The sequence below is a fragment of the Mustela erminea genome, chromosome 1 (assembly GCF_009829155.1).
Source record: "Mustela erminea isolate mMusErm1 chromosome 1, mMusErm1.Pri, whole genome shotgun sequence".
Taxonomy (NCBI): domain Eukaryota; kingdom Metazoa; phylum Chordata; class Mammalia; order Carnivora; family Mustelidae; genus Mustela; species Mustela erminea.
The window spans coordinates 7,205,829-7,219,150 of record NC_045614.1 but is presented as its reverse complement, the minus strand read 5'-3'; the positions used below and the strand labels follow the sequence as shown (position 1 = coordinate 7,219,150).

At 42.9% G+C, this 13,322-nt stretch overlaps 1 protein-coding gene across 9 annotated transcripts in view; it reads right to left on the bottom strand.

The window, feature by feature from the left end:
- Positions 1–9,230, bottom strand: part of LOC116571775 (zinc finger protein 177-like) — a 28,931-nt gene extending 19,701 nt beyond the window's left edge. For 3 of the 9 annotated variants that reach the window (XM_032310127.1, XM_032310111.1, XM_032310199.1), the window contains exons 1-5: positions 8,508–9,230; positions 4,243–4,386; positions 3,688–3,776; positions 2,949–3,137; positions 1,739–1,821 (exon numbers count right to left, since the gene is read on the bottom strand). The gene's annotated coding sequence lies outside the window, so the exon portion shown is untranslated. Of the gene's footprint in view, positions 1–1,738; positions 1,822–2,943; positions 3,138–3,687; positions 3,777–4,242; positions 4,457–8,507 lie in introns of all 9 variants that reach the window. The other 6 variants (XM_032310118.1, XM_032310143.1, XM_032310160.1 and 3 more) reach the window with 6 other exon arrangements.
- Positions 9,231–13,322: the final 4,092 nt, after the last annotated feature.

Below are 13,322 nucleotides of genomic sequence, written 5' to 3'. Positions count from 1 at the left end.
AACAAATACTAAATAAAATCTTAAAAAGAAAAAAGGTATGTGGACTGAGTAAAGGCTTTCCCACAGTCCTTACATTCAAAAGGTCATCCACCAGTGTGAGCTCTCATTTGTACTATAAGGCCTGATGAAACAGTGAAGGCTCTCTCACATTTTTTACATCTACATGGCTTCTCTCCAGTATGTGTTTTGTTGACTGAAGTATGAGGAATAGCTAAATGATTTCCCATATTTCCTTACATTCAAAAGGTCTTTCTATACTGTGAGTTCCTAAATGTTGAATAAGAAATGAGGATCAAATAAAGGCTTTCCCACACTGCTTACCATTACAGGGTTTTAGAGTTTGCATGTGACTTTTAAAGCAAGATGAGTTACTAAAGGCCTTCCGACTTTCCTTACAAACATAAGGTTTCTTGCCAGTGTGAGTTCTTAAATGTACAGTAAGGAACTAACAAAGCCTTTTCCACATTCCTTACATTCCTAAGTCTTCTCTCCAGTGTGAGTTCTTTTGTGTTTTATAAGACCTGCAGAATCGGTGAAGGTTTCCAAGTTATTTACTACACTCATATGGTTTTTCTCCAGTGTGAACTCACATGTGAGTATTAAGTTTTGGGAAACAAGTAAACTCTTTACTACACTCCTTGAAAACACAATGCTTCTCATATGAAGTTGTATAATTTAAGCAAGGTTTGGGGAACAAGGAATGGCTTTCTCAAATTTCTTACATTCCATAGGCATCAGTTCACTATGAGTTCTTAAATGATGAATAAGACAAGATCAAATAAAGGTTTTCCCACATTCTTACAATGTTTTAAGACTTTTTTCTATTGTTCATTTGCGTATGTACAAAAAAGCTTGTAGAATGAGAAAAAGCTTTCCTACATTCTTTAAGGGTATGTGGCCTTTCTTCACTATGAATTCTTACACATTCTCTAAGGTGTAAGGAAGAAGGAATGCCTTTCCCACAGTCTGTGCATTTATAGGGTTTCTTTTGAGTGTAAGTTTTCTTGTGAACCAGATATGGATTTTGGCTGAAACCTGTTTCACACTGATTACACTTAGGAGGCTTTTCTCCATTATCGGTCTTATTGTGTAGATTAAGGGCAGAGTTCTTTGTGAATGCTTTTACACACTGGTTGCACTCACAAGTTTTCTTTCTAATGTGAGTACTCTATAAACCTTAAAGGAGTGTTCACTCAAGGCTTCTTCCCAATGGTGAAAATTCAACAGTTACTCTCCAATATGGCTTCTCTCCTGTTGATGAAGAGATTAGTCACGACTTATGAAAGTTCTCCAGCTTTATTACACTCAGAGATCCTCCCCTCTGCCTTGAATTCTGTTATACTACACAGGAAATAAATGAGTATGACTGAAGTTTTTTGTATTTTTTTCTTCCATTTTCACTGCATGCAATGCATGGTTCCAGACCTCAGTGCTTTCAAGCAGAATGAAGTGACCATTCTGCTAAAAAGTTCTGTTGTAGTCTTTACTTTCACAAGGATTCTTACAGAGTTTAGCTGTAAGCTGTAACCACTGAGACGAAATTACTTACCCAAAACTTTATCTCAATTATGTATTTAAAGGGTTTGTCAAATTCTTAAGGCTCAGAAACCTGTGAGGAAAGTTTCTTTTGGGATGAGTAACACTAGCTGTTACAGTTATCATGTTGCTTTTCTATCTTATGGAATTTCCAATCTTCCACTGGTGTGGAAGGCAAGGAATTACACACTGTCGATCTTACCATTTCTACCACATTGGGTGTTTTCCCCTGCAAAATATTCTGCTGAGGTGCTGACCATTTGGTATTAAGACAAATCTCCCAATCTGAAATAAGATTAAAAAAAACATTAAGGTCTTGGAGAAATAAATGATGGAAGGAAAGTGTTAGGAAAAAAAAGAAAAGAGGCCAATTTCTACTTACTTTCGAAGACTGACTTGAAATATAAAATAAAAAGAAATGAATATACAGAGATTGAGAATTCTGACTATATTAAGAGTTTGGCAATAATAAGGTGCTGGTGAAGTTGGTAGGTGATTTTCTAAGAAATGATTCTATAAATGTTGAAACTAATGGTGAACAGAAAGCAGTGTGACCAGGAAAGCAAAGAATGAAAGGAAATGAATAAAGAGCTAAATGCAAAATTTAAAGAAGTAGATCCGTCAGGTCAAAAGGAAGTTTCAGAAAAGTGGACGAAAAGTTAAAGTCTAAAGTACCCAAGGAACCACAGAAATCAAAGGGACCAGCATTCTCAGGAAAAATCCATCTTCAAAAGCTTCCTATTTAATGTTTCCAAAAAGACTGCAGGTCTCATGGACTCCTGTTGTTTTTCATAAAGAAATCATCTCTCCCTTTTCCTTTACCCCTCAGAACCCTTCCTACTACCCTCTGCTCTCCTTTTTGCTCCACCTGAAAGATCAGACCTGGTCTGCACGTATGGTACCTGGCTCTCAGAGAAAAAAGCTTGATACAAGAACATGCAAGGGATGACAAATCCTTAAGTCAGGACCAAGATTCTGCTCTCCAGGGATACCAAATACTGTCAGGTATAACTTGAGAAACAATACAATGTTTGTGACAACCTTTTCAAACCAATAAACTTTGTTTTTCAGACCAAAAAACTTTCAAATGAAACTAAAATGCAAACACATACTCTCTCACTGTTCACCAAAAGGGGTGCTGATCTTTCCCCTGAAACCCAGGCTCAAACTTGTATTCAGAAACATTTTTGAAGTCCTAAGCCTTTCAATCCATAGAGAAAATAAAACCAGAGCAACAAACAAATTTTCATTTTCAAGAGGAAGCCATGTCAAGGTAAGATCTACAAGAACAGAAACAATATCTGCTCTTTTTACCACTGCACTCCCATTAGTCAGCACAGAGCCTAGAATATAGTCACTTAAGAAAGATTTGTTCCAGAAAAAGCTAAACAAAGGCATGGCACCAACCTTACCTATTGTAGTCAGACTGTTGTAGTTCTCCAGCATCACATCGCTGCACAGCCCTCTCTGGGTTTGATCCAGCAAAGACCACTCCTCCTGGGTGAATTCCACAGCCACATCCTCAAAGGTCATGGGTGATGGGTCCTAAACCCATCACAAACATCCCAGCATCAGGTAGTTGCCATCTAAACCCATGTTCACTGGAGAAAGAGAATGGGAGACCCAAAGCTTAGATAGTGTTCCATGTTCTCCCATCATCTCTCCCAGGGCTTCTCCTATCCACACATATTCACTGGGGACCTCATCCAGTCATATAACTTTAAGAGCACCTCTTTCACCCAGCTGAAGGCATCTCACCACAAATACACTGTACACTTTCTAATCTTCCCTATTGACTGAGTACATTACAGACACCATAAATGCTGGCAAATAAATGAATCATTCCTCTAGCAACAGCACACATTCTGAGAAACACATGTCCACTCCCTTACAATGTATCACAGCACACTGAGAGCACACAATCAGCATGGATGGGAGCTGGACTGAATTAGTAAACACTGGGATAACAGTATCATTTCCCTACGTCTCTGTCAACTGCATAAAAAGTCCTAAAACCTGAGAAAATGTAACTGGCTACTCAGTCCCTAGACAGGCCCTGTATACATAAAGAAACTGTTCCATTACAAGAAAACATATCTACCTCGTAGGAAGAAGCATGTACTTTTATAAAAGAATAAATTTCCTACTTACGCGAGAAAAATTTGTTAGACACCTGGTCATTATCCTTTCTCCTTCTGACTTCTCCTCACCAAGACAGAAAAAGTCTTGAGAAAGGTGACCTTGGGGAGAGGAAATAAAACCTGAGAACCTAGGCTCCCGAAATTCCCACTTAGGCTAGAAGCTACTCCACACTGATTCTAAATTGACACACATGCTGTTGCCATGAAATACCGAAGCAGCCTGCTTCATCTGAAGTCGGAAAAAGGGTTCTCAGCTTTGGAAGGAGAGTTTAATAATTCCATTTTATGGAAAAAGAAATTTAAAGTTCAGAGAGGTAAAGCTGTTGTTTTCTTTGGCCAACAATAGTGAATCTCATCATGTGATTAAGCAGACCCTCCCCCACAAAAATACCCATCCTCACCCCTGCTTCCCAAATCTCAGGATATAGACATCAGGATGTTCTTATCTACTCAAGCCCCTCTCCTAGACAGCATAGAAACAGGATTGCTTAGACCCTGACCACAAGACAGGCTGTTTATAGGCCCAGTAAAACAGTCTCTGACAGGAGCAACAATAAGGACTTACCACAAGAGAAAAGATCAATGGCTGGCATCCTGTAGGTAAGACAGTAAAATCTGCCTGAACCCTTCTTGTTCTCAAAGTCCTTCAAGACAGTGTCTGAGTTTAGAGGCCAATCTCAATTCTTCTTTATTAAGCAGCAGTGGAACCCTGCCACACAACATCAGTCTTTAAGAAATAAGCATTAGTCAGCTTTCATGAAGCATCATTTATTAGCTCTCTGTAGAAAATGAAATTACATTATGTGAAAGCCATTAAAAATTGTAGAGTTTACCACATGAATACAAATAACAATCGTCATTTACTGAGTACCTATCATGTGCCAGAAGCAGTGGTAGCTCATATGATTATCAACACAATTATCATTACTGTCATTCCACAGTTGAGGCAACCTACACTGAGACAGCAGCAGTCAGTCACTGGCCCAAGATCACCAATTAGGAAGACCAGTAACCTGAATACAGGTTACTCTATATCATAAGCCTGAACTCCCGAGCTTTTTGTGATTTGCCAACATACCTGGACAACGATTATAAAATGGTGTGCAAGAAATGACTAACTCAGCAGGTCTGGGTGCTCAAATCCTGCACCTTCCTGAGAAAAGCTGTCTTCAGACCTACTCTTGGTGGGGCTGTGGGAGACAATCCGAGTCCATGGAATACCCAGCATGATAATGTTTTCGTCTGCCAGTTGGACTGATAATTTATGCTAACAATGTGATTTATGGTGAACATCTGTTTTATGCCTGAGGCTCTGGGCAATGTTCTAACAGTCTGAATTCCAGCTGGAGCTTAAGTGGCTGCAGTCAGTCATTTGGGGGTGCATGCCTACAGGACTGACCCACAATAAAAACCTGGACACCAAAGCTCAGGGACTATAGACTGAATGTCTGCACTTCCCTGCCTCTTCATACATTGAAACCCAATTCCCAATGTGATGGTTTCTGGAGATGGGGGCCTTTGAGAGGTAATGATGGGATGAGTGCCTTTTATGAGAGACCCCAGGGACCTACCTCGCTCCTTCTGCCATGTGATAACACAGTGAGAAGACTGCCTTCTATTAACCAATAAGGAGATCCTCACCTGACACCACTTTGCTGCCATTTTGATCCTGATTTTCCCAGTCTCCAAAACTGTGAGAAATTTCTGTTGTTTGTAAGCCACCCAATCTATAATATTTTTTGTTCTAGCAGTACAACTGAATAATCTAATATACTGTGTGAGCTTCCTTGGTTGGCCATATTTCACATGTGATGTTACACATTATTACTAGGAATATTGTGCAATGCCCATTTGACTGTGCTGGGGAAAGACACTTGGATGCTTATGCCTGTCTTGTTCTGGAATTAATCCCACATGTCTCATCCCTCTGCTGATTCTGATCTGTATTTTATAAACTGTCATGCTGGGTTTAATAGCATGAATCTTTTCAGTCCTACTGCACTGCTGAGCACTAGGGTGTTCATGAGGATCCCTAGCACAAAATGTTTAATTCAGACATCTTTGCACTCCTCCAGCTGGCAAAATCACATAGGCCCAGTTGCCTTCCTTCAAGTCTTTATATCGGCTTTTGCCTTCATTCATTAAGCAAATTTTTATGAAGGTCCTTCCCTTTGCTACATAATACACTAGGCACTGAGGAGAGCACAGTGAACTAACAGAAAATCCCCAATACCTTACATTTTTCACATTCTAAAGGTAAGCAGATACTAAACAATAAATCCACATCCTATTAGTTGGTGTTCAGTGCTGGGGGAAAATAGGAACAGATAAGGAATATTATCCTCTGCCTTCCCCAACACACACAGAGATACACCCAAGGATTTCTAGGCAAACTCAGTACTAGCTCTGCAAAAAATAAAGACAGAATAGAAAAATAACCATTTCAAAAGGCTCTTAAAAAACTGACATCTGATTTGCCTAAAAAGTGATAGTTAACTTTTGATCCAAAGCACTGGAACAATTCCATGGTAAACAAAATAAACTCAGTATATATTTCAGATACTGCTCTATTTCACTGGCAGCTTAGTAACACTCATGCAAGCGATCTGACCAATCCCCTAAGTTTTACCAGAGGGTATAAAATGTTGCGTAGGTAGAATGCTAAATCAGATTGTGCCCAAAGTTTATCTTTTTTTCTTAAAAAACCTCACACCTCTTAGTTTTCCCCTAAATTCGCCTTTTAAAAATTCCTTATTTATACTATTATTTTTTTTTTACTTATGCTTTTGTTCATTTTGTTGATCATTTCAAACACTTGGAAATTATAGAGTTCATTTTTCAAACATTTTGTTGAATTATTCAAACAAGTGTAGAGTTACAAGTGTACAGTACATTATCATGAATTTCTCCACCCCTAAGCACTCATATGCCTCATCTAAATTATTCCTTTCTCCTCACCAAATGGAAGCATTATTCTGACTTCTAACACTATAATTTTGCCTGTTTTTGAACTTCATATAAAATCATGACATGCATTAATTTGTGTCTAGTGTCTTCCATTCAACATCCTATTCCACATGCTTCTCTCTTTCCCTCTGCCCCTCTTCCTTCTGTTCTCTCTCAAATAAGTAAGTCTTAAAAAAAAAAAAAGTACAAAGTGAACTGGGGATTTATCTTACACCTAAAGACTAATAGGGTTTAAAGACTAAAAGGATTCATGTTGAAGGAACACAGGATTCAAAAGGACTACCCTTGGGCAAATGTGCGACAGTTTCAGTGTCAAAATAATAGTGAATGAAAGAAAAGTCCAAGAATATATTGTGATATTCCAAAAAGAAAAAAAGTAGAGGATAGGGGAGGTGGGGAAAGAAAGCTGCATAGCTAAAGACTGGAGAAGGAATGACAGAATTAAGAAAAACCTGGCCCCCCCGCCCCCCCCACGTAAAAACAGACTGAGGCAAAGACTGACAAACGAGGTGAGACCTTTGGATGAAAGGCTGTTAGGAAACAGATTACCCTGTTGCCAAGTATCACCCAAGGATTACCTCAAAAAAATTTGTGACTATGAGAGAAGTGCACCTTGACTAAATGCTTCTCATTCCTAATAAACAATGGGACAACTTGCACTTCCCCACCTCCCGATGAGCTACAACACAAAGTATACAGAAATATTCAAATGTGGGACGCCTGGGTGGCTCAGTTGGTTGAGCAGCTGCCTTCGGCTCAGGTCATGATCCCAGCGTCCTGGGATCGAGTCCCCGCATCGGGCTCCTTGCTCCGCAGGGAGCCTGCTTCTCTCCCTCTGACTCTGCCTTCCACTCTGTCTGCCTGTGCTCGCTCTCACTCTCTCTCTCTCTCTGACAAATAAATAAATAAAATCTTAAAAAAAAAAAAAAGAAATATTCAAATGTCTAAATTTGCAGTCTAAGCAGTTAGGCACTGGCTGGTTCTTTGGGTACTGAGAACATGAAATGTGGCTAGTGTGACTGAAGGACTAGATTCTTAACTTATTTTAATTAGAATTTAGAAATAAAATTGATTCAGATACTCAAAAAAACTCTTCAGAATGTTTGATCAATCTGGATTTGGAGATCTTTTTCTAAAGCAAAACAGTAAGAGCTAAATACAGATGGCGAGTTTCTAATGAAAACTCAGCATCCACAGTGAGATCCACATACACACTGGGTTTTCCAGCAACTTATTACAAAAGGAAAGAAATGTAAAATTTCTCATTAATAGTTCTCTATTAACTACATTAGTCATTGACTTCATTATAAATTTATATTGATAATTGGATAAGTTGATTAAACACACTAAAAATAATTTCAGGGCTTCAAACTGTTCTTGGTTGGCTACTCAAAATTATTAAAAAATTACATCTGTATAATCTGTACCTCACTATATATACGTATTAGACAGTACTGCTCTAGCCCCAAGTCTACTTTACAAGAAACAATTAAATGAAATCCTAGGAAGGGACCCCTGGGTGGCTCAGTCGGTTAAGCCTCTGCCTCCTGCTCAGGTCAGGATCCCAGAGTCCTTTGCTCAGTGGGGAGCCTGCCTCTCCCTCGGCCTGCGCTCTCCGACATAGAAACAAATAAAATCTTTTTAAAAGTAAGTAAGTATATGAAGTCACAGGAAAACATCATCATATTGGAATGCCAACATCTTACAATAACACTCTTCAGGAACGTTCAAGAACCAAAATTAACTTTTTTTTTTTTTAAAGGCAGGCAACTTTAATAGACACTTTCGGAAAAATGGAACTACTTCCTTGGACCGGCAGTGGAGCGCCGTCCTCAGTAGAAGGCTGTCCTGATGCATGCTTACCGCGAAGGGGTGAAGCGAATGTCTGCCATTTGCCGTTAATCGGTTCATCACAACACCCAGGACGGGAGACAAAATCTCAGCCAGGAGTGAACGCGGATGAAGGTTCCACGGATGCTCATTTTACTGCCGCCACAGATTTAAGGACGAATTTCCAGGTGAACAGCCGAAAGAAAAACCCACCTGTCCACACTCCTCGTACTTGCGCTCAATTCAGTTCCAGCTAACGGCAACCGGCCCGCCTCCCACTGCCCCCCAGGGGCTCCAGCACTCGAAGCTCCGGGCGCTGAGGTACTTCGGCGAATCTCTTCACGCCTGCGTTTTGTGTCCCACACGCGTGCTCCCTCGGAACCTGCAGAGGTCCTTCTCTCCAGCGGAGAACTTACCGAACTGCCATCGCCGGTGCCCACGCGCGCACCCGCCCGCAGGAAACGCAACCGCAGGCTGCCGGGCGCGGGGGACGCCGGAGCCGGAGTCGCCGCGGCCAGGGAAGGCCTAGCAGGCACGCCTCCCCCTGGGGCTACCGTTGCCGCCCCGGCGGCCCAGCCTGCCCGGGCTCTCGGAAGAAGCGACCCTCAACACCGCGGCTCCCTCTCGGGATCCTCCTTTCCCGCGTAGGCGCTCTGAGGTAGGGCGCTGAGAGCCGACGACTTTCCCTCAAACGCGGGAGTGGCGCGCGGCCAACATGGCCGCCGTCCTGCGCATGCGCTCTTCCGGTCTCCGAGAACAGGGCAAGGGGCGGGGCCTCGCGGGAAGCAGGGATGACGCGGGCTGCTGGGTAACCAGCGGTTTACTTTCCTCTCCAGCCTGGTGCTCTTACACGTCTTAACTGAATAATACTTGCTTTCAAATCGTGGTGTATACGTGAACGCATCACAGTCTTTATTGCGCAGCTGCCAATACCTCTCGCTGCACCCAGTTTAGTGATTTAATTGGCTTGGCTCTGCATGGGGAGCCTGGCTGAAGTGTATCCTCCATGTAGCCCTCATCATGCTACTGGACTCATGGCCCCGGTCGGTCTTGTCTGAAGTTCCCGAAAAGAACAGAATCAGGAGCACCTGGGGGGCTCAGTCAGTTAAGCGTCAGACTCTTGGTTTTTGGCTCAGGTCATGATCCCACCACCTTGGGATCAAGCCTCTTATTGGGCTCTGCGCAAAGGACAGCGTCTGCTTCAGATTCTCTCTCCCTCTCCCTCCTCCTGCTCACTCTCTGTCAAATAAATACATAAATACAATCTTTAAAAAAAAAACAATTTTGGTATAAGCCCCTATGAACACAATTAATTACAGTATCTGTGTTAGCCTCCTATTGTCGCTGTAACAAGTTACCAGAAACTTAGTAGCCTAAAACAAATTTATTATCTCATAGTTGTGAAGGTCAGGCATTTGAAATGGGTCTCACTGGGCCAAATTCAGTGTGTCCACAGGGTTGTGTTTCTTCTGGAGACTGTAGGGGAGAATTCATTTCCTCGCCTTTCCAGCTTCTAGAGGTTGTCTCCATTCCTTGGCTCATGACCATAAATCACTCTAGTCACTGCTTCCATTCTCACATTTCTTCCTGACTCTGACCCTACTGCTCCCTCTTTCACTTATAAAGATCCTTGTGATTACATTGGACCCACCTCAATAATCCCCCCATCTTAAGAACCTTTATTTAGCCATACCTGCACAGTCCCCTTTGGCATAAAAGTAATACACTCACAGGTTCTGGGGATTAGGACTTGGACATCTTTGGCAAGGACATTATTCTGTCTACCACCAAAAAAAAAAATCTAAAAATAATTCTTAGCTAGATACATAAAAAATCAGGGGCCAGAGCTGTAGAGAAATGACTGCTGTGGCACTCTGAAACTTTGTATCTATCTACATAGGCCATGCAGGCAAAGACTTGACTTGCGGCCAGTCTGAATGTTGGCTGAATGCCTTGTGATTCTCCCAGAACATGAGAGGATGGGAGGCCTGGAAGGAGCAGCTATGAGGCCATCTCCCACTCGCCTCCCCTGGGAAACTGTCAGAAGACAATTTCTCATTGCCTCCTAGGTTCTGATGAGATAAGGGGCTTTTCCCCCTGCCCCTTCAGAAGAGAAATGCAGAATATATGCTAAGCTGCGGTCTAGATTGGGCTCTTCAGCTACTGGGAAGAGTCACAGTCACAGAGCACAGGTTAAAGCTGATGGTCATTTGTGGCTGGCGTTATCTATTTAGTCGGAGGGGATTCATTCTACTTCTTGGGTACTGGGAGCAAGTCCAAGTTTGTTCCACAGTGCCTTTAAGAGAGCACAGCATGGGTGGGCCTGGGTGGCTCAGTTGGTTAAGCATCTGCCTTCAACTCGGGTCATGATCTTGGGGTCTTGGGGTCGAGCCCCACATCAGTTTCCCTGCTCAGCGGAGAGTCTGCTTCTCCCTCTCCCCAGGTAGGACCCCTGCTCATGCTCTCTTTCTCTCTCAAATAAATAAAATCTTAAAAAAAAAAGTGAGAGAGCACAGCATGTGGGCAGTGGGTGAGGATGCCTTCCTCCCCTTTATTGAGTAGAACATATTATTAGCCAAATTTATAACTTTGGCTCAAATGTCAATAATTAAGGCAGTGATATCTGGTAGGGGAGCTCTAATGAAGGGAATAATCATGTTTCACTATAGTCTATGGTGAGCTTCATTTATGCTTAGTGGTTTTAAGCACAGGCTGCACCAGGAACTGGAAGGTGAAATGGCAGGAATTGGTATCCCTTCTTTCACTAAATCAGCGAGGATGGGCCAAACTCCTTTAGTGCCTTTCCTCAGTCAATGGCTCCTGGGGCATACTGACATCTCCACTGATAGGGGAAAGTTAAGTCATTCTGAAAGGCTGGTGCCCACCAATAGCAAAAGTTCTTGGCTTGTTTCATGAGGTTTGCTCAGCAGGTCCTATTCCAATAATGGAAAAGGGACTGTCTGGGAGGAATATCCAGGACAGAATCATCTTTTAGCAAAAGTGGGCCCATTTTATTAGTTAAGCTGATAATTGTTAATCCTCCTCCCAGATATTCATTTCCTGGGGTAGGGGAGAGGGACTGCTTTCTTGGGTTGGGTCCTTAGAGATGATGTGTATTTCATCCTCCAAGAGTCAGCTCCTCCTTTATTTATTTATTTATTTATTTTGCCTTCCCCTTTGCCTTTTTTGTCTTTTACTACTTTTTGGAAGGTCAATGGCAAAGCAGAGGATAAATCATCTCAGTTCTTACAGTGGTGACACTGTACTTTTTTTTTTTTCCCCCAGCAAAGGGACAGTCCTTTTTCCCCCAGGATCCTGTACCCTGTCATGTCTCATCTCCCCCAAGAGTCTGGGCTCTTTCCTCCTCTGGGTGGCATCCTGGTGAGAAGCTGTAGTTAAGTAGGACCCAACACCCATCTTGTGGTCTAGAACATTCCTCTAATAAAATAGCCACCTTCGTTGGGCCCCTGGGAAGGGTTCGGATATAAACTTCTTTGACTTTAGCTATTTTAAGTAATGTTTTAGCTAGCTGGGCCCAAGAATTGGGGGTCTCGATGTTCTTCTGGGGAGGGACTGGAATGCCATCCTTGACAACAGATCTGAGGGGGGACGACAGCTAAAGCCTGCTTGTTGTGCTTGGGAGACCTGCCATCTTGGCCTTATGGGCTTATTAACTTGTTGTATTAATGCCCAGGGACATGGACATCCTCTTGTCCCAGAGGAGCCCAAAACACCAGCCTGGTCATGGGGACCTCTTCTTGCTATAGCCCATGATGGGGTCAGGGGCAGGCCACCCCTGGTCCAGAGGTGGATACTCCTCCCCTTTTCCTATTTGGACCCATAATTCCTAGAAGGCCCAGCAGCTGCTTAGTGGGGGACTAGACAGGCAGGCTGACCTCTTTCCCCAGGCAGCTATACCTCTAACCACAAAAGTCAGTTCCAGTAGTGTAGGTTCACTGAAATACCCAGGAGGTAGGGAAGCTGAAGGGACTCCATTTTATTATTTAAAAAATTAAAAAAAACTATTTTGTTTATTTAGGGGGTGCCTGGGTGGCTCAGTGGGTTAAAGCCTCTGCCTTCGGCTCAGGTCATGATCCCAGGGTCCTGGGATCAAGCCCCGCATCGGGCTCTCTGCTTGGCAGGGAGCCTGCTTCCCAACCCCCTCTGCTGTCTGCCTCTCTGCCTACTGGTGATCTCTTTCAGGCATCTTTTAAAAAATTTATTTATTTATTTATTTATTTATTTATTTGACAGAGATCTCAAGTAGGCGGGGGTGGGGTGGGAAAGCAGGCTCCCCGCTGAGCAGAGAACTTCATGTGGGGCTCCATTCCAGGACCCTGGGATCATGACCTGAGTCAAAGGCAGAGGCTTTAACCCTCTGAGTCACCTAGGCACCCCTATTTTTATAAAAGAAATTTAAAAAAGATTTTATGTATTTACTTATTTTTTAAAAAAGATTTTATTTATTTGAGAGAGAGAGAGACCGAGAGAGAGCATGAGATGGGAGAAGGTCAGGGGGAGAAGCAGACTCCCCGCTGAGCAGGGAGCCCGATGTGGGACTTGATCCCAGGACCCCAGGATCGTGACCTGAGCCGAAGGCAGTCACTTAACCAGCTGAGCCACCCAGGCACCCATATACTTATTTGAGAGAAAGAAAGAGAGAGTGAGCATGAGTGGGGCAAAGGGCAGAAAGAGATGCAGACTCCCCACTGAATGGGGAACCTGGTGAGGGGCTCAGTCCTGGGACTCTAGGATCATAACCTGAGCAGAAGACAGATACTTAACTAACTGAGCCACCCAGGCACCCCTGACTCCATTTTAGATTGGTTCTATCTCTGCTATTTTGCT